At 48.1% G+C, this 25244-nt stretch overlaps 1 protein-coding gene across 3 annotated transcripts in view; it reads left to right on the forward strand.

Annotated features, from left to right (window-relative positions):
• Window positions 1-25244, forward strand: part of PASD1 (PAS domain containing repressor 1) — a 129931-nt gene that overhangs the window by 19727 nt on the left and 84960 nt on the right. For 2 of the 3 annotated variants that reach the window (XR_008311607.1, XM_053273580.1), the window contains exon 1: window positions 24205-24590. The exons of the other annotated variant lie outside the window; for it this stretch is intronic. The gene's annotated coding sequence lies outside the window, so the exon portion shown is untranslated. Of the gene's footprint in view, window positions 1-24204; window positions 24591-25244 lie in introns of those variants that run through there. 3 annotated transcript variants of the gene reach the window in all.

Genomic DNA, 25244 nt, shown 5'->3' on the forward strand with positions numbered 1-25244 from the left:
GTACACGGGTAGGTCTCCCATCCAGGCACTGACCACACCAAAACCTGCTTAGCTTCAGGAAAGTGACTACATCATGTGCCCTTAGACCATGCTGTGGGACCCAGAAGTTAAACATTAATTCTGATGTTAATGTCTCCTTATCGCATGGAGGGTCAGGCAGCAGATTTTAAGCATTATTTTTCATATAGAGTACTTCTCAAAACTGCAATCCTGTCTTAAAAGAGGCATTCCCACCTGTGTGAAAAGTCAGGGGCTCTGCTGTGACATGTGTGCACATTGCCTAAAAATCAGGAAAGCTTGTTTTCCCCCCCCTTTAGTGTTTTTCTCTCACACATGCAAATATATGCAGAGTTAAGTGATTAATGAACTGAATAATTAACCAGAACACATGCAATTTGCTTAGATTACCTTACTCAGGTGACAGCCCTAATATCTAGCTATGCTTTGAATGAGAAAATAGGCAATGTGTTTCTATGTCTACTTGGAAGTAAGCCCCATTGTATTCAGTGGGGTTTACTCCCAGGAAAGTGTGCATAGGATTGCAACCACACTCTGCTTTTCAAATAAAGGTAAAGTGTGCCGCCGAGTCGATGTCAAGTTGTCAACTCCTGGTACCCACAGAGCCCTGTGGTTGTCTTTGGTAGAATACAGGAGTGATTTACCATTGCCTCCTCCTGCTCAGTATGAGATGATGCCTTTCAGCATCTTCCTATATTGCTGCTGCCTGATATGGATGTTTCCCATTGCCTGGGAAACATACTAGCGGGGATTCGAACCGGCAACCTCTGGCTTGCTTGTCAAGTCATTTCCCTGCTACGCCATTAGGTGGCTTATATGTATGTATAATTCCAGATGTGGGGGTGCAGCCTAGATCAAGCCTGACTAAACTTTTTCTTTTGTAGTAGCTTCTTATACCTTTTTGGAACTACACCGGAGTGTGTTAAATAACTGTCCATCGCTTAAGCTCTGGCCCCCTGCAGCATAGGAGGTGAATGTTTCACTGGAGGGATTTATTTAATACAGTTATATAAAACTGGAGAATTCTTGGTTTGCAACTCTTATCCATTCTGGGTTTTAGGGGGTCCAGAGATTCTGTTGCCTGATGGCCCTTTGTTTGGAAAGTTCCCAGAATCCTGGAGTGGACAGTGTATTTTGGAATCTTTTAAGGGGGTAGTACTCAATTTTATGGCCAAGGTGGTAATCCCTACAGTTCCAGAATATGCTAATGCTGTGGGTGTTAATTACATTACAGCAAAGGCAGAGAGGTCTGTATGAGCCTCTTGAAGATTACAGCTTATCGCTGGCTGAGTTTAAGTGTTCCTACAATATGTTCACACATTTTTCATGAAGGGGGATGAAAAGACAAGATACATTGACAAGATTTCTGTTGGGGTATCTATTGGTACAGGTTTCCTTGGGTTGCATTAAGGATTGTTGGACCTTGGTTTATTCCTGCCTGCAGAGCAGAGGTTCTCAAACTGTGGCTTGATTTATGGAACAAAGAAAAGTCTTTCAGTGGTTCTCCAAGACGCCAAGCAATTTTCTAGTAGCCAATATACACACAAAAAAGTTTGAGAATTTCTGATGTGGAGTGTTCTCAATATTTGCATTGGTTCAAATGGAAAGAACTCCAGATTCTAACTGCATTGCAATGTAAGAAATGAGCAAGGTTACTATATGAAATATGCTTTGCTTGGGGTGGGCGAAAACATGTCTCTCCTTCCATTAAAAGATGGAAAAAAGGGGGTCATTGTGGCTCAGCTAAAAGTGTGTCCTTAAATCAGAAATCAAGAGAGCAAGATGGATCATATAGCTGAGGAAATGTTGTTTGCCTAATTCCATAAAACTCCGTGGGTGGAGTTGGCTTGGGTTGGCTTGGGTTGGGTTGCGTTGCTGCCCTGCCACACACACAATTGCCCTCCAAGTGACTGAGTTCACAAGTAGTTGCTTTGAGTACACAAATAGCAGAGGTGGTTAAATTACACCACTCGCTGGGTGCCATACTCTTGGCCTACTCCCTGCATCTTAAAAGGATTGCATCAGTCCGCCTTCTGCCTGCCTGTTAAAGTCAGGTTGAAGGTAACATGTAGTTTGTCCATCAGGGAAGAGAAAGCCAGAGGACTACAAGGTATGCATGAAAGGCAACAGACTCCAAGAAGAGCAACAGTGCAGAGAGGGTCTAACAGTTTGGTAAATGGGTTGCAGGAGCATATGAAGCTCTGTATACTGAATCAGACCTTTAGTCCATCTATTCCAGCGCAGAAGACCCTTCATCTTGAGGGTTCCACAAAAGTACCACAGAAGTTAAAGCGGTGATATTCAAAACCTTCAACCTAACTTGAAAAAAAAATGGGGTTAGGTTCCTGGGAGTTCCTGAGAAGAGGCGCAGGCTGCTTATTTGGTAGTTTGACTTTTCAGTCCCTAGTCCTAAGCATAAGCAGTCTGTGCTCCTTCTCAGCTGAGAAGGGGGTTGGGGATTTACACGTTATAAGAGGGTTGTCCCAGTCACGTTCTAGCTGAGAAGCAGTGTGGGTTGTATCCGCGGTACACAGATTTAGTTATCAAGGGTAGTTTGGGGTAATTTCTAGAGTTGGGGATTTAAAAGTTAAAGGGGTTTTCCCTTTACTGAAAACCCTGTGAAAGATCAAAATTACTGTTGTGATAACTAAATATGTGTGCCAGGAAATTGCCTGCGAAAGGTCAAAACCGTGAAAGCTAAACCTATGATCTCCTATATTCCCTGTTCTGGTAATATAGGAGGTCACAGGTTTGGCTTCCATGGCTTTAACCTTTTGTGGCCAATTTCTTGTTACAGACAAGTGGGCAGAGCGTCTTCAACCCTCTTGCCTGCTATCCTTTTAACTCAAGATGCTGGGCATTCAGTCTAGAAAATACTCACTCTACCACTGAGCTTCTGCCTGTCTTCTGTGTTAATCCAGAAAAAAACCTCCAGTGAGGTAGTGATTGACAGAAGTGTGTGTGTGTGTGTGTGTTTTAATGCATGCCTTTTCCACATTCTGCAGGTGTGATAAACACCTCTTCCAACCCATCAGATCAGCCAGCTTGGCTTCTAAGGGGTATTTTTGAGGGTATTTTCGAGGTATTTCCATGAAATGAAATGACTGTAAATCAGGAACTTTGCTGCACTTCCAACAAGCCCAGTGGGACGTTAGCTGCTTCTTCTCTTTTTTCCTTCCAAAGAACTTAATTAAAGAATACTTCCTGCTAAGCCTCCCTGAAGCCGCCCATTAGAGCACCCCAGAGTTTTAAAGATTGACAGCAGAACCGAGTAAAAGTGGGGCAATTCTTGTTGCTTAGCCTTAATTTCAGGGCATGCTCCACATTATGATTATGAACCCAGAGCACTGTTTGTCCTCAGCTTGTATTTATACGAAGAATCTAGCGGAAATCCAGCTCTGGGCAACTGTGTACAGGTGGGCTCATGAAGGATTTTATTGAATTAAAACAGAGACACAGATGGACTTCCTTTCCTCCTGGTGATTGACTTGAAAAAGGAATGATATGAGCTGCAAGCAAGCAAAAGGCCCAAGTTGGGTTGTTTTTAATTCAGCCTGGATTAATGCAAAAGGGAGGGTTGTGTGGAGGTGTGGCACTAGAATGGCTAGTTTAGGGGACCAACAAGGTGGCCAAGGATGTTATTAGGGGAGCGAGGATTTTGCTATACTTCAAAGGTGAGGAAAGCTGGTCTTGTGGTAGCAAGCATGGCTTGTCCCCTTAGCTAAGCAGGATCTGCCCTGGCTGCATATGAATGGGAGACTTGATGTGTGAGCACTGGAAGATATTCCCCTCAGGGGATGGAGCCGCTCTGGGAAGAGCAGAAGGTTCCAAGTTCCCTCCCTGGCAGCATCTCCCTGAAAGGGCTGAGAGAGATTCCTGCCTGCAACCTTGGAGAAGCTGCTGCCAGTCTGTGTAGACAATACTGAGCTAGATGGACCAAGGGTCTGACTCAGTATACGGCAGCTTCCTCTGTTCTTAGGCTCCTCTCCTTGTATCTCAAACGGCAAACCTCTTTAACTTTTCAGAAAACTTGCTGAGCGCCCTTCTTGTCATGTCAGCTATATGATTATCCGCGACTGGCATGGAGAAGCTTGGGTGGGAGAGCAAGAAAGAAATGGTCCTGATCTTATTTGCATGGCCAGACACTTGCTGCCATTCACCATCAGTCTACACACCACTCCTTGCAGGAGGCAGGAGGCCAGCACTCCTGCACTCAAAGCAACCCTTGCCAGGATCCGTGTGTAGGAGGTGTCCTGCGGAAGATCAGTCGTAGGTCCCACAGCTAGGGGGCTGCCTTTCTTCACTGCCAAAGCACGGAGCAGGTAATGATATAGGTCATTGCCGCTCGCCTAGTTACCTTCCCTGACCTACATATCTGCTGCTATTGTTGGGTGTTAGTCATAGTTACGGCCTCTGCACGCCGTTCTGCATCTGGACCTATTATCAGTTGATGAAAAAAGTGTACTTGTGTGTTACTGGGTTATGTGAAATGGAGAGCGGATGCAACACCGCCGCTGATTCAAAGTCGGCCTCATCCCATGGCCTTTTGAGTTGTAAACGTGGCGCCCTAATCCAGTTGTGGCCATGGTGGACTGGATGTTCCAGCAGAATGTTCGCCTTTGTTGTTGTCTGACTCGCAGCGAAAAATCAAAGACTTTTCTCGTATCCTTCAGGCTTGTAATGCCAGGATCCGGCCAGAGGCACAGGATGTCGCAGCCTTAATGCGGTTCTAAGCCAGGTCTGGAGTTTGTGCGTGGCCGAATGGGACACCCTCTGGGAAGCCCACGGACACCACCTTTAGTGGCCTGTCTTCCTGGAAGAAAAGCAGGGTGCTGTAAATGCAGTGGAGAATCAGCTGCGGCCATAAGTTGTGGTAGTTGTGGGGAATGGGGTTGTAGCGGGCACTTGTTTTGCCACCAGGAAGCCCCAGAGGTTCAGTGCTGCCAGGGATTGAACGTGGCACCGTCTGCATGCAAAGCAGATGCTCTGCCCAAAATGAGCTAACTGCCCCATCCCCTAAAGGAAATAGCTTACAGCAGACAGTTCTCAGGGGTAAAACATCTGCTTTGCATGCAGAAGGTACCAGGTTCAATCCCTGGCAGCATCTCCAGGTAGGGCGGGGAAAGACTCCGGCCTGAAACTTGGGGTGAGCCATTGCTGGTCAGCATAGACCATACGGAGCTCGATTGACCCATGATCTGACCTATTTGCATGTATGCAAATGATCTGACTCCCAAACACTTCCTGTGTTCCTATAACCAGAAACTCATTCCATGAATGTACGTGTGTGTGTGTGTGTGTGTGTGTGTGTGTGTGTGTGTGAGAGAGAGAGAGAGAGAGAGAGAGAGAGAGAGAGAGAGATGCAGTAAAGGTTAAGCATCTTGTGATTTTTTTTTTGGTAGGTTGTGATGTGTACGATTTCTTACACATGTTATGGTTTGCTGTTTTTAGTTGTCAGTGGCTGGAGTGTACATGCTCGTCTGAGTTCTTGTGTCTTTACCCATACTGTATCTGGCACCGAAAGCCCAGGTCTCCACTGACGTTGTTTGGCCTGAGGTCTAATGCTGGCCCCTTTTGGTGCTCCGTTCTATAGCCCACCTGGAAATCAGGCAAAGCCTACTGCAACAACCTAAGCAGGACGAATCCAGCAGATTGAACATTCAGAACCCTATGAATACTCGTATCTTGCCTGGGGTGAATGTGGGCCCAGACTCTGGGGAGTTATGTAGCCAACAGAATGCGACCTGAGCACGTCTTCCCAGAGGTGCACCTAGGTAATTTTGGAGCCTGGACCTAAAGGCCTTTGGAAGCCCCTCTCCAACCTCCAGCAAATTAAGCATCATCATGCTCTGCCAGGCGAGCACACCATACAGGACAGACTAAAGAGGATTTGAGGGGCGTCAGGAGCTGTGGAGGTCCGGGACTTTGGCCCCAAACTCCAGGGTAAGAGTACCTCTGCATCTTCCTTTTACGTAGACTTTTGCTGCAAGATAGTGTATATGACAGTATAAATAGCATGAATCAGGGTTTTTTAAACTTGGATCCCCAGATGTGGTTGGACTTCAACTCCCATCACCCTCAGCCACAGAGGCCATGTCTGGGGATGATGGGAATTGTAGTCCAACAACATCTGGGGGCCCAAGGCTCAGAAACCCTGGCATAAATCTTAAATGCCGAGGGGTTTTTCTTGGGGGAGGAGTAGGATTTGGAAAAGTTGCTTCTGGGTGCAGGAAGCACTGACCTAGACAAATGGTTTCGCTGGGCATGATCAATTTACTATGTGATTACATGCCTTACTTGTTGCGTGTATATACCACCCTATATAAAATATCAGGGCGGTTTACAATCCAATCAAACCACAACCCAAACCTAAAGATCGTATAAACAGATCAAAATGGCTATTAATAAAACTTTAAAACACCTCTAGGCAGTTTACAACAAAACAATAAAAACAACCGATAAAAAGATTAAAGCCTTTCAACAATTGAAATTTAAAACATTAAAACTATTAAAAACACAATTAAAACAATATCTAATTAAAAGCCTGGGTGAGCAAATGTGTCTTGACTGCCCTTTAAAAAGTTGTAAGAGATGGGGAGGCTCTTATTTCAGCAGGGAGTGTGTTCCAAAGCCTCGGGGCAGCAATGGAGAAGGCCCGTCCCTGAGTAGCCACCAGATGAGCCAGTGGCAACTGCAGACGAACCTCTCCAGACGATCTCAATGGGCGGTGTGGTTCATAGCAAAGAAGGCATTCTCTTAAATATTTGAGATCCATCTTCTCTTTCCTCCTAGAAATGAAGCATTGATTCTAGGTCAAATTCAACTTCGAAGAAAAATTTCACAGATCTGGGCCAGGCGTTACACAATATATTACCAAGGGTCAGTCTCAGTGTTGGTTTTTCATGACATGAAGATTTAATCTCCCCTTTTTTGTATTTGTATTTTTAAATTTCCTTCTCATTTATGACTAGCTGGACCCATTTCTTCATCTGCCCAGGAGACACATATCAGGAAACCACAGCATGCTCTGCCTATACGTGTACCTGTGGCAAGTGTGTGTCTGTGTGTGACATCCGTGCTGTCATTTTTCCTTTGAAACGTTTCTGTTTCCTATATTTTTCTAGGCCACCACTTCAGCTTCCCTAAATGAAAATTAATAAAACTCACAGCTACCTCTTTTATGGATATGTGAGCTAGTTTGTTGGTTAAACATGCTGAGACGAGGCTACACGAAATGCAAATAACTTCTGTTGCTGCTTTTATAAAGCATAACCTCATTTGACAAATACTTTTCTTCACACATCCTAAACTCTGAAAGCTGCAGAAATCTGGTGTGATCATCATCTTGTTTCTTTCCTCACTCCAGTGTTGTTTCTTCTAAATTCTTGCGTGCAAAAGCCACCTTTCTCTACACTTGGGGCAAGCCCAACACCCTCCCCCCCGCCCCATTTCGTTTCCCCCTTTATCGGGTCCAGATCTTGAGATGTCTCTGACACTTTGCAAAGTGGTGCAAAGCATATTTAACCTATGGAATTCTCTGCCACAAGATGTGGTGACAGCCAACAGTCTGGATGGCTTTAAGAAGGGCTTAGATAAATGGTGAATTATTCTCAAACAAAATAAAATGGGATCATTTTTTATCACAAGGTCACGCATGACTTTATAGGGTCACTTTATGGCCATAACAGCCTTCCATTGTTTGCATTTGGGGTGCCAGTTCTCACACATCAAATGCTTCTAAGGTGACAGTTTCATTGTCTGAGTAGACTTTGATCACATGCAAAAGTTGGCATTGTTTGCTGTACCGCCAGAAGGACAACGTTTATGAGAAAAAGGAAATGTACAAGGTGTCTTTTCAAAAGACAGGCAGCAAACGCTGTGAAAATGGAATGGCCCTGATCCAACAGAGAGTTGAGCTGAGATCAGTGGGCTTAAGAACTCTTGGTGCTCGGATTGTGGCCTTTGCGGCTGAGCTTTGTTTGAGTGGCGAAGAGGACAATACTTTCTCTCTTTTCTGTGGATTGTTGTTGAGCTCCAGGAGATGCATCTGCTTCATTCACCATAACAAATGCCAAAAGTTAATTGTGTCATCTGGGTAAGGGATGAAATGTCTTTATTTCACTTGAAATTCCAGAAAGCCAAGTCTCCACCCGAGTCTGTAATGACAATCTGTGGTCAGATAACAATTCAGCATCTTGTGATGGAGTGCAAGGAATTTTACCTTGTGTGATGTCTTACTGGAAGTGATTTGTATATGGTTAGCCCTGGGAGATCTGAAGGAAAAGGGCTTTTCCCCTCCCAGTGGGCCAGTGAGAATGCATGGACCGTGGCAAGCACAGGTGGACACCGTGACGCTCTTTGGGCCAGACTTCCGGGATGAAGCCCAGTCCTTGGCACCGGGAAGGACCTCCAAATGTCTGGGGGTGGGCCTCCCCAACAGCCCCCCACCGCTCCCATGCCCACGCCGACCCTTCCAGCTTTCGACACCATTTGCGTGGCCAGGGGGTGGCGGGTGAGAGCCAAGCAGGCCTCCTCTGTGGTGGTGGTAGTGGTGGTCTTGCTAGGCTGGCGGGCTTGTCTGGGCCTCCTGGAGGCTTCAGCACAGGTAGGCCAAAAGCATTACAAGTCTGTGACTTCATGTCCGTGAGGCCTCCAGGAGCGGCCCAGACAGGGCCACCAGCCCGGCTGGGCCACCACCATGGAGGAGGCCCACTTGGCTCTCACCCCCACCCCCTGGCCACACACATGATGGTGAAAGTAAGAAAGATCGGCATGGCAGGAGACTGCTGGAGAGGTCCCCTGAAATGCAGGTTCCCCCGCACACAGACCAAAAAATCCCCCCAGCTTTCCCTAAATGGTGCGGGTGCTTGCAGGTGGGGAGGCCCTCCAAAGCGCTTTAGGTCTGGGCTCCCAAAATGCCTAGGTGCACCTCTGGGTGGCTGCACTTTAGTATGGACCAAGAATGGTTAGGAGTAACGCCAGCAAAGATGTAATGCTAACCATAACTAGCCAAGACACTGAAAGGGAACTGGGAATGGGGTTGTCCTCATAAGAAGGGAGAGAGGGAGAAGTTCATGAGTCTGAGTCCAGTTGCGTAATCCTAGTTACGTGACAAGCCTGCACTGGAATGCTCTGTTGGAAGTTGGCTGCAGGACCCCGGAGAGCTCCCAGGAAAGATAGATGATCCTGGCTGGAGGCCACCTGAGGGGTCTGTGGACCAGATAATGCTCCGTATAAGGCATGAGCCAGCCCAATGGAAGTACTTTCAAGCACGGCTGGACAAGGAATTGCAGCACCTGAGGGGAGGTGGGAAACAGTGCCTTGTCCCTGGTTGGTCCTTTCAGAACCAACCTTGCAAGCTTTTGAAGTGCGTAGAGGGCAGGGAGGAGAGAAGGTTGCCAGCAACCTCCTCTTCTGGGAAAGACTCCTGCTTGAAGCCTTGGAGAGCTGCTGTCAGTCAGTGTGGACCATATGGAGCTAGATGGAACCATGGTCTGACTCAGTAGAAGGCAGCTTCCTATGTTCCCATGATCTGGATTGCTTTTGAAGGATGGGGTCATAGCTCAGTGGTAGAACATTTTCTTTGCATGCCCAAGGTTCCAGGCTCAATCCCTAGTAGGGCTGGGAATGACTCCAATGGCCAGTCAATGTAGACAGTACTGAGCTAGATGGACCAATGGTGTGACTCAGTATAAGGCAACTTCCTGTGTTCCTCTCCTCTCCTCTCCTCTCCTCTCCTCTCACACTCCCTCTGGCAATTCCCTGGCAAAGGTCATGTATCAGGTTGACCAAGGCTGTCTCAACCCCACAGCCCTCCCTAAAGCCAGTTTGAAATGGGTCTAGATCATCAGTTTCTTCCAAGACCACTTGGAGCTGGTCAGCCACCCCCCTCATCTTACCCATCCATGGGAGGTTGGAGACTGGCCTATAATTATCCATCACCAGGGGCTCCAGATTGGGCTTCTTAAGAAGGGGTCTAACACTGCCTCCTTCAAACCAGGTGGTATCCTGCCCTCCCTCAGTGAGGTATGAATGCGATCAACTAGGCCAGCTCCAACAACCTCCCTGCAAGATGAAATCAGCCATGTTAGGCAAGGATCCAAAGAACAGGTCGTAGGCCATACCACTCCAAGCAGCTTGTCCACATTCTCAGGAGTCATGGACTGGAATTGATTCAATCTAATATTGCAATAGGGATTGCTGGACACCTCCCTAACGGGCCCTGCAGAAATACTGGAGTCCAGATCCGCCCGAATGCAAGATAGTTTATCTGCAAAGAACTCCTTGAATGCATCACTGTGAGACATTGTTTCTGGAAACATATCTGTCTATCTATCTGTCTATCTATCTAATTTATTGAATGTATATACCGTCTAATATAGAAGGGGCTTGAATTAAACCCCTAACAATCCAGAACAGCTCTTCTGGATGAGAACTTCCTTGCTGCCCGTATTGCCACAGCAGAGGCCTTCAAATGGAGCTGTATGATGTTTGTGTTCTCCTCCTTTATCTTGTTCTCCATCGTCTACCTTGCTGCTTGAGTTGTAGGTAATGGAAGGATACAGTTCACCTTTAGGCTATACATTATGAGGAAAATGCATTCTGTTTGCATTTCGGAAAAGACGTTTTAGAAAATGTTTTGCAATCATCATAACAAGTTCATCACCCCTGGTAATTTTAATTAGTGCTTTAATAGTGGTTTTCATAACTAGGCCTTAAATGGGGCTTGAATATCAGCAGATTGCTATATTTTCAGCCTAACAACAACACTCCTCTTGATTAAAAGCCATTTGTTTCATTTAATTTGTTTCTAAGAAGCAGAAGAAATCTGTTTAGCTTAAATTATGTTGAGACTTGGTTACCCATCCCCCTCCCCCCCAGTGGTGCATTTCCCATTTCCCCAAGTGGCTCCAGGGCTCTGGTTTCTTTTGGAGAAGGCAGCACTGGAGACGCGTTAGGGAGGAGAGCTGGTCGTGTGGGAGCGAGCATGAGTGGTCCACTTTGCTAAGCAGGGTGTGCCCTGGTTTGCATTTGGATGGGTGACTACTTGTGAGTACTGTCTGCTGCAAGATATTCCCCTTACAGAGTAAAGGTAAAGCGTGCCATCAAGTCGGTGTCCACTCCTGGCGCCCACAGTGCCTTGGTAGAATACAGGAGGGGCTGACCATTGCCATCTCCCGCACAATATGAGATGATGCCTTTCAGCGTCTTCCTATATTGCTGCTGCCCAATAGAGGTGTTTCCCAATAGTCTGGGAAACCTACCAGCGGGGATTCGAACTGGCAACCTCTGGCTTGCTAGTCAAGTCGTTTCCCCGCTGCGCCGTTAGGTGGCTACCTTACAGAGTGGGGAGTATAAATACCTCCATAAAATGAGAGAGAGAGAGAGAGAGAGAGAGTGTGTGTCTGTATCCTGCATTTTGAAAGGTGTGTGGGGTGGAGGTTGGAGATTGACAGTGTTTTGGGTTTGCAGTCCAGTTACTGTGAGAAGTTGTGCCATCGCTATGGTCCTGCCTTAAAGCAATTCCTGGTCATTTGTTTCTGACTAAAGACTGTTAATGTTTAATAGCTGCAAGGATGCTCAGTGAGGCTTTCCTCAAGTGGGAGCTAATGGCTGGGTGGTGTCTGGATCTCCTGAGTGTTGGATATCAGGGCTTGGAAGAAGTGACCAAGCGAAGGGGTGTGCGGGTGCGTGACTTAAAGTGCGGGTGTGAAAAGCCGGCAGTTTGGAGACAGAAACAGAAGGGAAAACAGAGATGGAACCACTTTGTGGGGTGGTGGATCTCTCCCTGCCTGTGCCTCTTCCTTGGGATCTGATCCCAGATCTTGGGATCTAATTCAAGGTTGCACAGCCAGGGAGGAGTGCTGATTGCCTCCCATTATGCCGTTCTCGTATATCTGTAACTGAAGCAAAGGTTATTAGGAGCATTGGAAGTTGCCTTATACTGAGTCAGACCATTGGTCCATTGGGCTCAGTATCGTTGACACAGGCTGGCACCAGCTTCCCCAAGGTTTCAAGCAGGAGTCTTTCCTAGCCCTTACAGTGCATTACAGTACAGCCTGGATGTCACCAGTGCATGGGTAGCCACGGTCCACTCTGAACTCTCTGGATAAAGACACAGCTGGCGTACCAGCCAAGCATCCAGTGGTGAAGATTCTTGGTCAAGCCACCTTTTGGTTTCCCCATCGTAACGTTTCTCGCTATAGGCCAGGCTCAAACCAAACTCTTATTTTGAATTTGGTGTTTGCTGTGGCTGATCCCAGTGGTTCTATTTTCTTCCCCAGTGGAGGACTTCCGTATCCAGGGATGAATAGGCTTTTCGGTGGGCCAGGTAATGACCTGACTGCTCACTTGGCATCAAAATCGTGTGTGGCTGTATTGCTTGCTAGTAGGGATGTGCGAGCCACCAGTTTGGCCAGTTTGGTTCGAATCCGAACTGGATTCTAACTGGCCCGGTTCAGCTCGGGGTCTGGCTGAACCGGGTCTGGTCCAGCCTGACCACCAAACTGGACTGAACCGGTTTACGGGCTACTTCGAGTATATAATTCCGGCCTTGGAATTAGGGAATACCCCTTTTTACTCATAAAGGGAAATCGTTGCCGGATTCCCCTTTACATGTACATACCCAGACCGGTTCCTTTAGAATCGGGACTGGTCTGGTTCAAACTTGGACCAGCCGAACCGGGGCCGGTTCGATTCGAACTGAGGCTTGAATCGAGCCGGCTCGCACACCCCTAATTGCTAGATGTAAACAAAGCCCCGGGGAAAGAAGCAGTCTGCCTGTAGCTTTCATTAGGAGAAAAGTACTGATGAGGTGCTGTCATCAAAGTTGTTTGCTTGTTTTAATGGATTAGAATCCCGCCCTTCAGCATGTAAGTGCTCTCAGGGCGACTCCACAGCTGAAGAATTAAAAGATGAAACAATAAAACGGCTTTGAAAACAAAGCAGCAATGATATGGCAGCAGGAGGTGAACAGCAGATAGAAACCCATCAGAGGAAACAGACAGGAATGGTTCAAAAGACCGGGGGAAACTAAAAAGGCCTCTACCTGGCCTAAGAATGACATTAAGATTGGCCGTGGGTGAACTTCTTTCAGGAGAGATTTTCATAGGCAGAACACTACAGCCACAGATGCCTTTTATCCAGTTTTAATTTCTCTTCCTCTAAGGAGCCCAGAGCGGTAGCAGAGCTCCGATGCCCCAGAATAATGCAGTTGTCATGGCGAGTTTTCATATCCCCCATAGCAACTGCAGCACGACATGATGACACAAAAGCCGAGCTGGGGACTCAAACGTCCAAGCCGATGCTTCCACAGCACCCTTTTGCACTTTGACAACTTTGCTCAAAACCTGTCGGTTCAGATGCAATGGAAACCTGGGCCCCTCCCGTGCAGAATGTCCTGGCTTCCAGGATATTTCTTTGGTTAATCTTATCAGCCCCTGCTAACTGAGCAAAGAGGCACCTGTTCAAGTGGTGATGCTCTTACGTTTCACAGGGGGAGAGCAACTGGCCCTCTCCAACCCTAACACAGCATCTTTCCTCCAGTGGCTGTTGCTGGTGTCTTCCCCTTTTTGTTCCTTTTAAGACTGTGAGCCTTTTTGGATCAGGGAACCATCCTGACTGTCTGCAAACCCCTTTGAGAACTTTTGTTCTCAAAACAAATTGGAGATAGAGCAGTGGTAGAGCATCTGCTTTGCAAGTAGAAGCTCCCGGGTTCAATCCCTGGCATCTCCAGGTGGGGCTGGGAAAGACCGCTGAGCCTGAAATCTTGGGGAGCTGCTGCCAGTCAGTGTAGTAGACAATACTGAGCTAGATGGACCAAGGGTCTGACTCAGTATAAGGCTGCTTCCTCTGCTGAAAAGCAGTATAGACATATGCATAGTAGTAGTGTCAATGGTGGCTAAAGGCCTCTGTGTGTCCCACAAGCTGCCCCCTTGTATGCGTCCCTCTTCCCCTTCTAAAAGCAGAGGGCTGAAGGGTCATCTTGCCACCCCACTGGTGCCCCAATAATCTGTGGCCTAAGGTGAGGGCCTTACCTCGCCTCATGGAAGGGCCGCCCCTGAATCTTATCAACTTGGTGTAGAAGGTGGGAAGCATCCCTTTAACAACCAAATCTAGCCTTTGCCATGCTTAATTGACTTGCCCAGCAGATTGGATGCAGAACCCACTTGCAAAACGTGGCCTTCGTCCTGAGCAGACGGCGATCCACAGAACTGCCTGGAGGCAGCTAGGCCCTTAAACCTGGGTCCCCAGATTCTGTGGGACTACAACTCCCATCATCCCCAGCCAGGAAGCAGATTACTGGGGTGCCAGCAAGATCCCCCCCCTTTTTAAAGTGAGGACAGGAGGGTGAGGGACGTGTGCAAGAAAAGAGGCAGAAAATGGTGCCCTGTCCCAGGTGCACAAAGGCCTTGAGCTCCCATGTGACTGGGGATGATAGGAGTTGTAGTCCAATGTCTGGGGACCCAAGTTTGAGAACCACTGGCGTGAGGGGTTCAGGGCTTGCCCGAGGCTTCCGGAGTGTTCTCTGAGCCATATCAAAAGTGCCTGACCGGTGGCAAAGGGTGGAGCAGATTCCTGCAGCTGGTGGCACCCAAAAGCATGAAGGTAGTTTTTATTTCCAGAAAACAAAACAGAACGGCAGGCAGGACAAAGGGCAAGGCATGGGTATATGTGCACTTCTCGAAAATACATGTGACGAGATAAAAGAAACCTCGCCAGACAGAATGTATGCATACCTCTTATCTTGTAGCATTAAAAAACAAACCCCGAGTCTATTGACCTTGGGGTTTCTGTGACTGTAAAGAGGTTATAAGAGCACGTAATTATATCCATGCAAATTAAACCGGCTTTTATTCCAACCCCGGCCCTGCCTTAATTAGCTGTGTCCAGAATTGCTGATCTTGAAATTCCTGTTTAGGCGGGGAGATGTGTATTAGAACTTTCTCAGAAATCCTCAGGCCGGCCGGGTAAGAAACAAAAAGAATATTCATCAAAATACCATATAAACCGCCCCTCTTGGCACAAAGGGCACTAATTGTGCAAGGCATTTGGGGTGACTGGTAATTCGTGTGAAAGCAGAAGCTCATGTTGACATTAGCAGGGAAATACCATCTGACTGCAGGAAGGGAATTCTACTTCATTCATAAATGGCTCCCAGCACCTCCTCTGGTCACATGGGAATGGTATGCTCCTCACTGTACAAATAGTTATAGAATCCGAGGCATTCTCCTTCCCCACCTCCCAGACACAAAAGCCACACACACATTTCGCATAGGTGCAATGGTGGTGGTGATTTCCAGGGATGTGGAATTTTCCTTGGGGACCACCAGCCACATGCCTCCTGCACTGGGCACCCTGCCAACGGCTTTCCAATGCCACCGAGCCACATAGAGCTGCTTCGGACCCAGAGAGAGCGAGAGCAAGGCAGCCCCTTTAAGATATTGGCATAGTGTTCAGACTATGTTGGCATGAAACAGGTCGGCCCGGTGGTGAAGATGGCCGGTGGCAGCATGGATGGCCAGAAATCAGTAGCAAAGGTAGCAGTGTGGGCCGTGAAGCCAGGGAGCCCGTCCTTAAAATCTTGCCCTGGGGTCAGCTCCAGCCTTGTGTCGCCCCTGTAATGCCATACCCGCCAGCGCTTCAGCAATGAAAATTAGGAACTGTTTGGAACATCTCTATTAGTATTCCAAGCAGGACTTCCAAGGACCACACCCCTCCATTACTTGGGCACCACCCTGACTTGTACTCTGTGAATGGAAGACATTCCACTGGGGCAAGAGGAGAGGGGTGATTCTCACTGATTCTCCCCTCACCTTTCCAATTTGCCCTCTAGACCCCGCCACAAGTTTCCCCAGCCCCCAGAACATTTTTTCAGGGCTGCAAAAGAAAAGCGAGAGATCAATGGAATTAGCCCTTTGTGTGAGTGGAACATTTCCTGTTTGCTAGTCAGGAGTGCTTCCCATTGTTGAAGGCTCTTCACAACCTGGGGTATGAGTCATCCGTTGACTTGGTAGCAACTTGTCCTCAACTGACTTCAGTGCCAAGAGGATAATTCTTCTTCTTCTTTTCATAAAGCGATACCAGAAAAGCATAATTCTCGTGCAATATGCGTCATCAAATCTGATATACATATATACACACACCAACGGCTGCAACATGTGAAATGTCAGGCTGTGCATGTCTGGGTGCCTTAGTGTTTGTGGGGTTTTTTGCATTTACTCATGTGTGTGGCTCGCACGTCATTTTAACAATGCACCCCGCAAAATGCAGAAATAGGGACAAATTGCAGAAATGTTGAGGGTTTCTGTAAAACCTGAAAAAGCCCAAAAAAGCAGGATATAAATGGCTAAGTACAGTGGACCTCCCTCTACGAGGACCGGTCATCTGCGGTTTCCCATATCTGTGGTCAGGTAGGAACATAGGAAACTGCCATATACTGAGTCAGACCATTGGTCTATCTAGCTCAGTATTGTCTTCACAGACCGGCAGCGGCTTCTCCAAGGTGAATTAACACCTGACCTCAGCATATGTGAGTAAAAAAACGGCAGATAAGGAGTTAATATCCACGGGTCGAGGGTGGATTTCCGGCCGCCATTTTGAGCACAGTAGCAGGATGGATGGCTTGTTGGTGCAGAAAGAGAGAGACTGCATGTGCAGTAAAACAGTGGGCTACAAATGGCGATAGAATGTCAAGGCTGTCGTGTTTTGCTTCAACAGCGATAACTCCATTGGTTACAACTCGAGCTCATTCAAGAGAGCACTTCCTCGTAGGTTCTGGAGACTCTGGGATGGATTCTCTTGAATGGGCGTGTGCACTTGAACTTTGCATGAGCAATGATTAAGTGCACTGAGAAAGATACAGTCATCTTTAATGGAGAGAGTGGCACTTTGGTTTCTTGCTTTTGTTATCGTCTCTCCTGATGTTTTTTTTTAAATTATTTAAAGGATGGGCTGGCCAAACTATATTTAAGACAATACTGTAGGACAGGGATGTAGTCGCAGATACAGAAGTGCAGGTGCTCTTCATCAACCTCCCATAGCTACACCCACCCTGACAGCCAGACTCCCATGGCCACACCCTTCACTGAGGTAAAGTGTGCCGTTGAGTCAATTTCGACTCCTGGCACCCACAGAGCCCTGTGGTTGTCTTTGGTAGAATACAGGAGGGGTTTACCATTGCCTCTTCCCATACAATATTTCAGCATCTTCCTGTATCTCTGCTGCCCAAATATAGTACCAACGGGGAGTCAAACCGGCAACCTTCTGCTTCTTAGTCAAGCTTTTCCCCGCTGCGCCATTAGGTGGCCTCTCCTTAGACAGATACAATAATCTGAGGGGTTCTGTTACAGGGAGTCAAGGATCCTGTAGACGAGAATGCATGTCCGGACAGTCCCAGGTTCAATCCCTGGCAGCATCTCCAGGAAGGGCTGGGAAAGATTCTTGCCTGAAACCACAGAGAGCCACTGCCAGACAGAGCAAACGATACTGAGCTAGAGGGACCAAGGGTCTGACTCAGTAAATGGCAACTTCCTATGTTCCGCAGAGAGGAAGAATGATAATAAACAGCTGGATAGCAAGAGCATCACATTCTTTTCATGTAGAAAGCCAAGGGCTTTGTGTCCCTGCTGAGACCCTGGAGGAGAGGGGAAAGTACTGGACTGCATCCCTGCAGACAGTGCTACACCACTGCTGTATGAACATGTGAAGCTGGCTTGGATTGCCTGCTCTGACAGGCAGCAGTTCTCCTAGGTCTCAGGGAGAGGCCTTCCCCATCACCTGCTCCCAGAGCCTTTGGACTGGAGTTGCTGCCAGGGATTGAACCTGCGACCTTCTGCATGCAAAGCAGGCATTCTACCACTGAGCTATACCTTGCATTGGGCCTCTACACAAAAACTGAAACTCTACATTTATATCCTGCTGTTCCCCCGAGGAGCCCAGAGTGGTGTACATGGTTCTGTTTATCCTCCCAACAACCCTAGGAGGCAGGTTAGACTGAGAGATAAGTGACTGGCTCAGAGTCACCCAGTGAGTTTCATGGCTGACTGGGGATTTGAACCCTGATCTCCCTAGTCCAACACTCTAACCACTACACCACGCTGGTTCTGTTGTGATCTCTCAGGTGTTTGGCGCTCTCTGTCTTGCTTTCCCTGTTTCAGGGAGATGCTGCCCCTACAGGGAGAAAACTCACATTTGGAAACGAGAACCACCTACATGCCGAAGCATGGTTTGATCATGTTTGATCTGAAAAGGACTCCGGCTTTTGGCGCCCTGTGTGAAGGGTTTGTAACACGCAGACGTACAGGCTCTGTCCATAAAAGCCGTGGTTTGACAGCATCCTTAAAGGATGTCATTGTGAGGGGAAATCGCCTGCAATTGGACTCATCAGCAGATGGAACTGTCATTCTGAATAAGAGTTTTCTCCCAAAGTCCCTGCTGAATAAAAGTGGCACTTCAAATGGGAGCTGACGCGTTTTGAGCGACCTGCAAGCAAAGAAGATAAACAGCTGCTTGTGCATGAAAGAGAGAGGGAAAGGCAGTCTAGAAATGGGACAGAAAACTCTGCTCTGGTGTTTCCTGATCAGAAGCCGGCCGGGGGGGAAGGTGGCAGCAAGTATTGTTCTCAGCAAACTGAGAACAATACTTGCCATTTCAAGGCAGCTAGGCATCAGTCCCGGTTGTCTAAGAAGTGCTGTTCATTTAAGGACTGAGCTCATCACGCAATATCTATACATTGTAGAGCTCAATCATACATACCTAGATATCGCTTGATGAGCTCTAGACTCACCTTGATGACACAAAACTTGCTGCTTCTGGTCCCGGTCCAACACGCTAGCCACAGTTGAATGTGATTGCGGACTGTGTTGGGGAGTGTTGCCTTTGAGGAGGGATGAACGTCCTTTGGTCTGAGAGGGCTCATTTGTATATGGGAAGCATGACCTGAGGGCTGCAGTCACCAGTCATCGGAACATAGGAAGCGGCCTTATACCCAATCAGACCATTGGTCCATCCAGCTCCTCTAGGCTGGCAGAGGAGTCTCTCTCAGCCCTGTCTTGGAGATGCTGCCAGGGAGGGAACTTGGGACCTTCTGCATGCAAGCAGGCAGGTGCTCTCCGCAGAGCGACTCCAATATCTTACAGGGCTCACATGTCATCTCCCATTCAAATGTAAACCAGGGTGGACCCCACTTAGCAAGAGGGACCATCTAATCAGTCGGTCTAACTGATTAATCGGTTGAAGGGTGTGGCCCTACTTCTTAGAAGGATGGGGGTCATGCTGATCTCCCCCTAGCTGAGAAGGATCAAGCTGCCGCCTCCTCCCTTTTTTGTTCTACCTGTTTGCCTGTCTGATCTATTTGCAAAGAAAGAAAAAGAAAAGCCTTTCTTTGAGCAGCGAAGGCTAATGTTATGCGTGGTTATTGCAAAGCAGAAAGATGTAGGGAAGGAGAGATTTGCTGGAGGGGGGAAAAAGAGAGAAGCATGACAGGAGGAAAAGAAGAATAAATAAGGGCCCTGTGAAGAAGGAAGGAGAAAATGTTAAGTTGGTGACTCACCGCACTGTATGACTAATCACCTAGAACAGCCTGTTTCAAGGGTGGATTCTATGCAGAATGTCTTGCTTTGGAAGAGACTGTGAACTAGTGCGCAAGTTCAGCTTGGGCAAAAGGGCGCCTGTGTGCCTTCAACCATCAAGGGCATTGTTTCCTTTTCTGCACTGGAATCCTCTGGGTTTGTCTAAGTTGGGTTTTTAGCATACATAAAACAATTTATTTTCAATCACACCTTTCCATCTGGAGTAAGGTTATTCCAACCTAGGATAAGGTTGTTGATGGACCAAGAGTACAGTCAACCTCCAGCTGAACTGTTCTAACCTCTGCAAATATGGTTATTCTCTTTTTGTAAGGTAGTTACAAAAAGTTACAAGTAAGGTAGTTACAAGTAAGGTAGTTACAAGTAAGGTAGTTTTGCATCTGAGTTAATAGATGCAACTTAGTGGAATTGGGAGTGGAAAAGCAACTGGGGGGGATATATGGATTGATTGATTAAGTGCCATCAAGCCGGTGTCGACTCTTAGCGACCACATAGATAGATTCTCTCCAGGATGATGGGTCTTCAGCTTGGCCTTGACGGTCTCGCAGTGGTGCATTCATTCCTGGCGTCATCGAGTCCATCCACCTTGCTGCTGGTCGCCCTCTTCTTCTCTTTCCTTCAATGTTTCCCAGCATGATGGACTTCTCAAGGGAGCTGGGTTTTTGCATAATGTGTCCAAAGTATGATAGTTTGAGCCTGGTCATTTGTGCCTCGAGTGAAAATTCTAAATTGATTTGTTCTATGTTCCTTTTGTTTGTTTTCTTGGCTGTCCATGGTATCCTCAAGAGTCTTCTCCACCACCAAAGTTCAAAAGCGGCAATACTTTTTCTGTCTTGCTTCTTCAGAGTCCAGCTTTTGCATCCATAGAGTATCACAGGGAAAACCATTGTCCGAGTGATTCTAATCTTTGTAGGTGTAGACACGTCATGGCATCTAAATATCCTTTCCAAGGCCTTCATTGCAACCCTACCAAGTGCTAGTCTCTGGTGTATTTCTTGACTGCTGGACCACTTCAGTGACTTCACTGTCAATTCTGAGGCTGGTTGCTGTACCCGTTTAGTCTTCTTTAGTCATAGTCCCATTTTTTCACTGTGCTCCTTGACTGTCATTACTAAAGCTTGCAGATCATCCGCATTCTCAGCTATCAGAGTGGTGTCATCAGCATAGCACAGGTTATTGATGTTTCTTCCTCCAACTTTAAAGCCACACTCATCTTCTTCCGATCCAGCTTCTCTCAATATATGTTCAGCATATAAATTGAATAAAGAAGGAGAAAGTCTACAGCCATGTCTTAACAGTTTTTCCAGAATGCAAACAAGGAGGAACAATTTTTCCATTTTGGAAGGGGGTAGTTCCATAACCTTGAGATCATAGGGACATAGGAAGCTGCCTTGTACCAAGTCAGACCATTGGTCCATCTCGCTCAGTATTGTCTTCACAGACTGGCAGCGGCTTCTCCAGGGTTGCATGCAGGAATCAGTCTCAGATGCTGCCTGGGAGGGAACTTGGAACCTTCTGTGTGCAAGCATGCAGATGTTCTTCCCAGAGCAGCCCCACCCCTAAGGGGAATATCTTACAGAGCTCACATATGGTCTCCCATTCAAGTGCAAACCAGGGCAGTTCCTGCTTAGCAAAGGGGATAATTCGTGCTTGCATCCACAAGACCAATTCTTCTCCCTGAGGAGGATCATGCTTAAATTTATGAGCCACATTAAAATATTTAAAGCCCGTCTGAAGTGTGAGGGGAGAGACAAGGCTGAGAGCGGAACCAGTGTTTGATTTGATGTTTTGTAGCCTGTAAGCCAAGTTGTGAAGCCAGTGACCACTGTGAAAATGTTATGTGCATCTCCGCTCTTAATTTGCAGGTGTGAAACCAAACTCCTACAAATCAAACCATTAGGACATTATTAATTATAATTTTGCCAGCAATAATTATTAGCTTGCTGCTCCTTCAGTAAAGTAGTGCTTTGATGACAGAGATAACTTCTAAGCCAAAAAGAAAACATCCAGGGCATAATTAATTAATTAAATTAAATTATGAATTAAGCACTCATATATGTCCCAGTGATTTAAATGAGACTGAAGGACATACTCAATTTTATTTCACCTGAATTCAGTAGGATTTAAGATTGCTTAAATTTGACTGAATTGTACACTTAGTATACAAAGGAAGACATTAGTTTTGATCTATTCCATTATTATAATAATTTTAATACTGAGGCTTATTACATTTAAAGAAGAACAATAAGAAGCCTTGGGGCACCTTACAGCCTAACAGGTTTTATTGTGGTGCAAGTTTTCATGGACAACGGTGTACATGCCATAATAAATGTGTTTGTCTTCAAGGTGCTACAAGACTCTTTGTTGTTCTTGCTGCAGCAGACTAATATGACTTCTGTAAATATGTATCTTATTTATTTACATTTCTATGTGGCTCTTCCTCCAAGGAGCTCAGTGTCGATCCTCACAGCCACCTTGTGAAGTAGGCTAGGCTGAGAGAGAAGTGACTGGCCCAGAGTCACCCAGCTAGTATTATGGCTGAATGGGGATTTGAACTCGGGTCTCCCTGGTCCTAGTCCAGCACTCTAACCACTACACCATGCTGGCTCTCAGTATAGACTCAGTACAAAGCCGCTTCCTATGTATGTTCTTATTTGTTTTTCTTTGTAAAGTGCTTTGAGCACTTTGTTGAAGTAAAGTGTGGTGAGAGAGGAGTATACAATTATGATTGAGTTGTTTGATAGTGTAATAGACACACAGGCACGAGTGCTTTTATTTATTGTTTAGGAAATGTCGAGTTATTAATGGAACATCTTTATTCATACCGTGGTTCATTCGCTGAATATATTCATGTGTGTATGTGTGTGGATATTATATACACAAACACATACACACAGGGAACGTTTTGAATTTGTACTTTTAGATTTTCTGTACCTTGCTGTTTTGTGTATTTCTCTTTTCTGCTCAGCGACCCCAACAAAGAAATCTGACTCTGAGCTCTTTATTGAAAAGTGGAATATATATATGTGTTCACAGGAGTAGTAGTGCAATGCTATGCATGCTTATTCAGGCTCCAATAAGTTACTTGTTCCTGAATAAGCGTGCATAGGATTGCACTACTACTACCACTACTACTACAATGGACGTTTATACATCCCACTCTTCAACAAAGTGCTCAGAGTCGGCTTTCTTGGTTAGGGTGCGGACAACACACCCTAGACTTACTTGCAGCCACTTTACAAGTCCCAATGGGCAGGCACTTGCACCAACCACATCACGGCCTTGTTTCCTCGGTTTTGTCAAACCATTTAAAACAAAAAACAAAAAACCACCCTCCGCTAAAATGAAGAAAGCGGATGCCAGGGCTGCCGCCTGGCACAGATACATCTCTAGCCCTTTGCACGCGCTCAGAGGCACCGGTGAGCAGGGGCCCAGCGGGCAGCAGCCCCGGGCTGTGTCCAAGTGCGCGCGGGGGGGGGGTGTTCCTTCAGCGCCTCCGAGAGGCACGGCTGGGGGCGCGTGCCAATTAAGGCGGGCGGGCGGCGCTCCCCAACCCGCGCGGCGCGCTCTCCCCCTCCTCCCCCTTGCCCGCGCGGCGCGCTCTTCCTGCTGCCTCTGCCGCTCCGCTCAGCTCTGACCTACTTTCCGCGCCAGATTCCCTGCGTGCCAGCCGCGAGAGCGCGCAGGTGCCCTCCCGCCCGGCCCCCCGCCCGCTGCTGCTGCTGGCTGGCACTTCTCTGGGCGGCTCAGCCCGCCGCGTGCCCAGCAGCAGCAGCAGCACAGCCGGCTCTGCTGCCCCAGCCAAGCTCCTCCGTCCCCGGGCTTGCCCTCCTCCTCCTCCTTTTGGGCGAGGTGTGTGTGGCTGGCTGCTCCCCTCGCCCTCTGCGCGCTCTCTCGGTGGCGGAGCAGCCCAGCAAGGAGAGGTGGCGCGCGCGCGCGCGCGCACACCCCGGCTGCAGCAGGGCGCGGGTGAGGGGTGACCCCAGCCCGCCCAAGAGCTGTTTCGGACACCCCCGGGGCGCCTCCGCCCGCCTGAGCGCAGCAGTTGCGCGCCCGGCGGCTCCTCCGCCGGCCCGAGAATTGCCTTCTCCTCGGGGCGGGCTCCCCGCTCCCTGTCGGCAGGCACCGTGTCGCCCCCTGAAGGCGCGCCCGCCCTTCTCCTCGCCTTGGCTGGCATGCACGGCTTCCTCTCCCCGGCGCGCCGCCTTCTCTGCCTTCTTCCAGTCAGTCCTGGGGGGGGGGGGCGCGCCCCCCAGCCAGGTCCTCCAACCCCCCCACCCCCGCCCGTGCCCCAAGAACTCCCCCTCCCTCCAGCCAGGTAAGGGAGCTTCCTCGGAGCCGGCGCCTTCCAGCAGCAGTGGTCCTCCTCCTCCCTCCTCCTCCTCCTCCCTTGAGGCGCGCGCCTGCCTGCCCGCCCGCCCGCGCGCCCGCCCGGCGCTCAACCCAGAGAGGCTGGCGAAGCGCGCGCTCCCCTCCGCTCGGATGGTGGTGGCACAGGCTGGCTCGGGGAGGCGCGCGCTCGCCCAGGTCCCACTGACCCAGGAGGAGCGGCGGGCGGGCGCGCGCGCGCCCGGACGAGGATGCCAAGGGAGGACGGGCTAACCCCAGCCGCCGCCGTGTGTGTTGGGGAGTTACACAACCAGTCAGGGCAGATTGCGCGCTGCGAACGTGAGTTTCCCAAGTCAGCCAAAGCTCCCGTCTCTCTCTCTCTCTTCTTCCCCTCCTCTCTCTCGCTCTAGAGCTAACCTTTTCCGCCGCCTCCGCCGCCTTCTCTCTCCCCCCCCGGCTCTTAGAAAGCACCCTCACCTTTGCCATTTCTGGAAACGTCCCCCCCCCCCCCGAATCAAGACAACACATTTTTTGGTGTGTGCATCGCTGGAGAGGGGCAAGGATCTCAAGATGAGATGCTTCATTCTGCTGGAGCCTGGCACGGAACTGAGGTCGCTTGCTACTGGCCACACATCTCCTTAGAAGAGGAGCTGGGTGAGTTCTTGCTTGCACTGGGCAACTAGACTCTCTCTTTTTCTTTTGCCAATCTTTTTTTTTTTTTTTTTTTGGTCTGTTTTGTTGTCTCCGCCTTGCCCCTGGCATGGAGGTGTTGTGGTTTTCTGTTCAGAGTGTGCCATTCTGGTAGAGGCAAGCGATGCCGCCGGGGGCAAGAGACGAGGCTAACAACTTCTTCCATTTGTGAGTGCATGGCATAAAAGTTTGGGGGTTTTGTCTCCTGGGTTCTAAGGTGATTTCCAGATATGTCCTGCTTTATTGCAGCTCCTTCCCCCCTTAATAAAGACACCTCAGGGGAGGCTTCCTGCAAGGTAAAGGAAATGAATGTACTTGATTTTTCTCTCTGCATGCATCCATCCTTTCCTTATCACCCAAATCAGATTAATGTCCTATTGGAACCTTTATTGATTTCCAGTGATGTCTTTCAACTTCACGTTGAGTCCCAAAGAAATTCTGTTTTCCTCTTTTTCAAAAATAAATAAATAATCAGAAGAGAAATGTTAGCCATGAATATCCAAGAGATCTTGAGCAGACTAGAACAGACTGCAAAGCCCATGCCAGGTATTTTGTGATTTTGAATCAAATCGGAACCATGGAAACAAGTGAAGAAGCATCTTTGAAACAAGATCAGTA

Source organism: Hemicordylus capensis, chromosome 11 (genome assembly GCF_027244095.1).
Source record: "Hemicordylus capensis ecotype Gifberg chromosome 11, rHemCap1.1.pri, whole genome shotgun sequence".
Lineage (NCBI taxonomy): Eukaryota > Metazoa > Chordata > Lepidosauria > Squamata > Cordylidae > Hemicordylus > Hemicordylus capensis.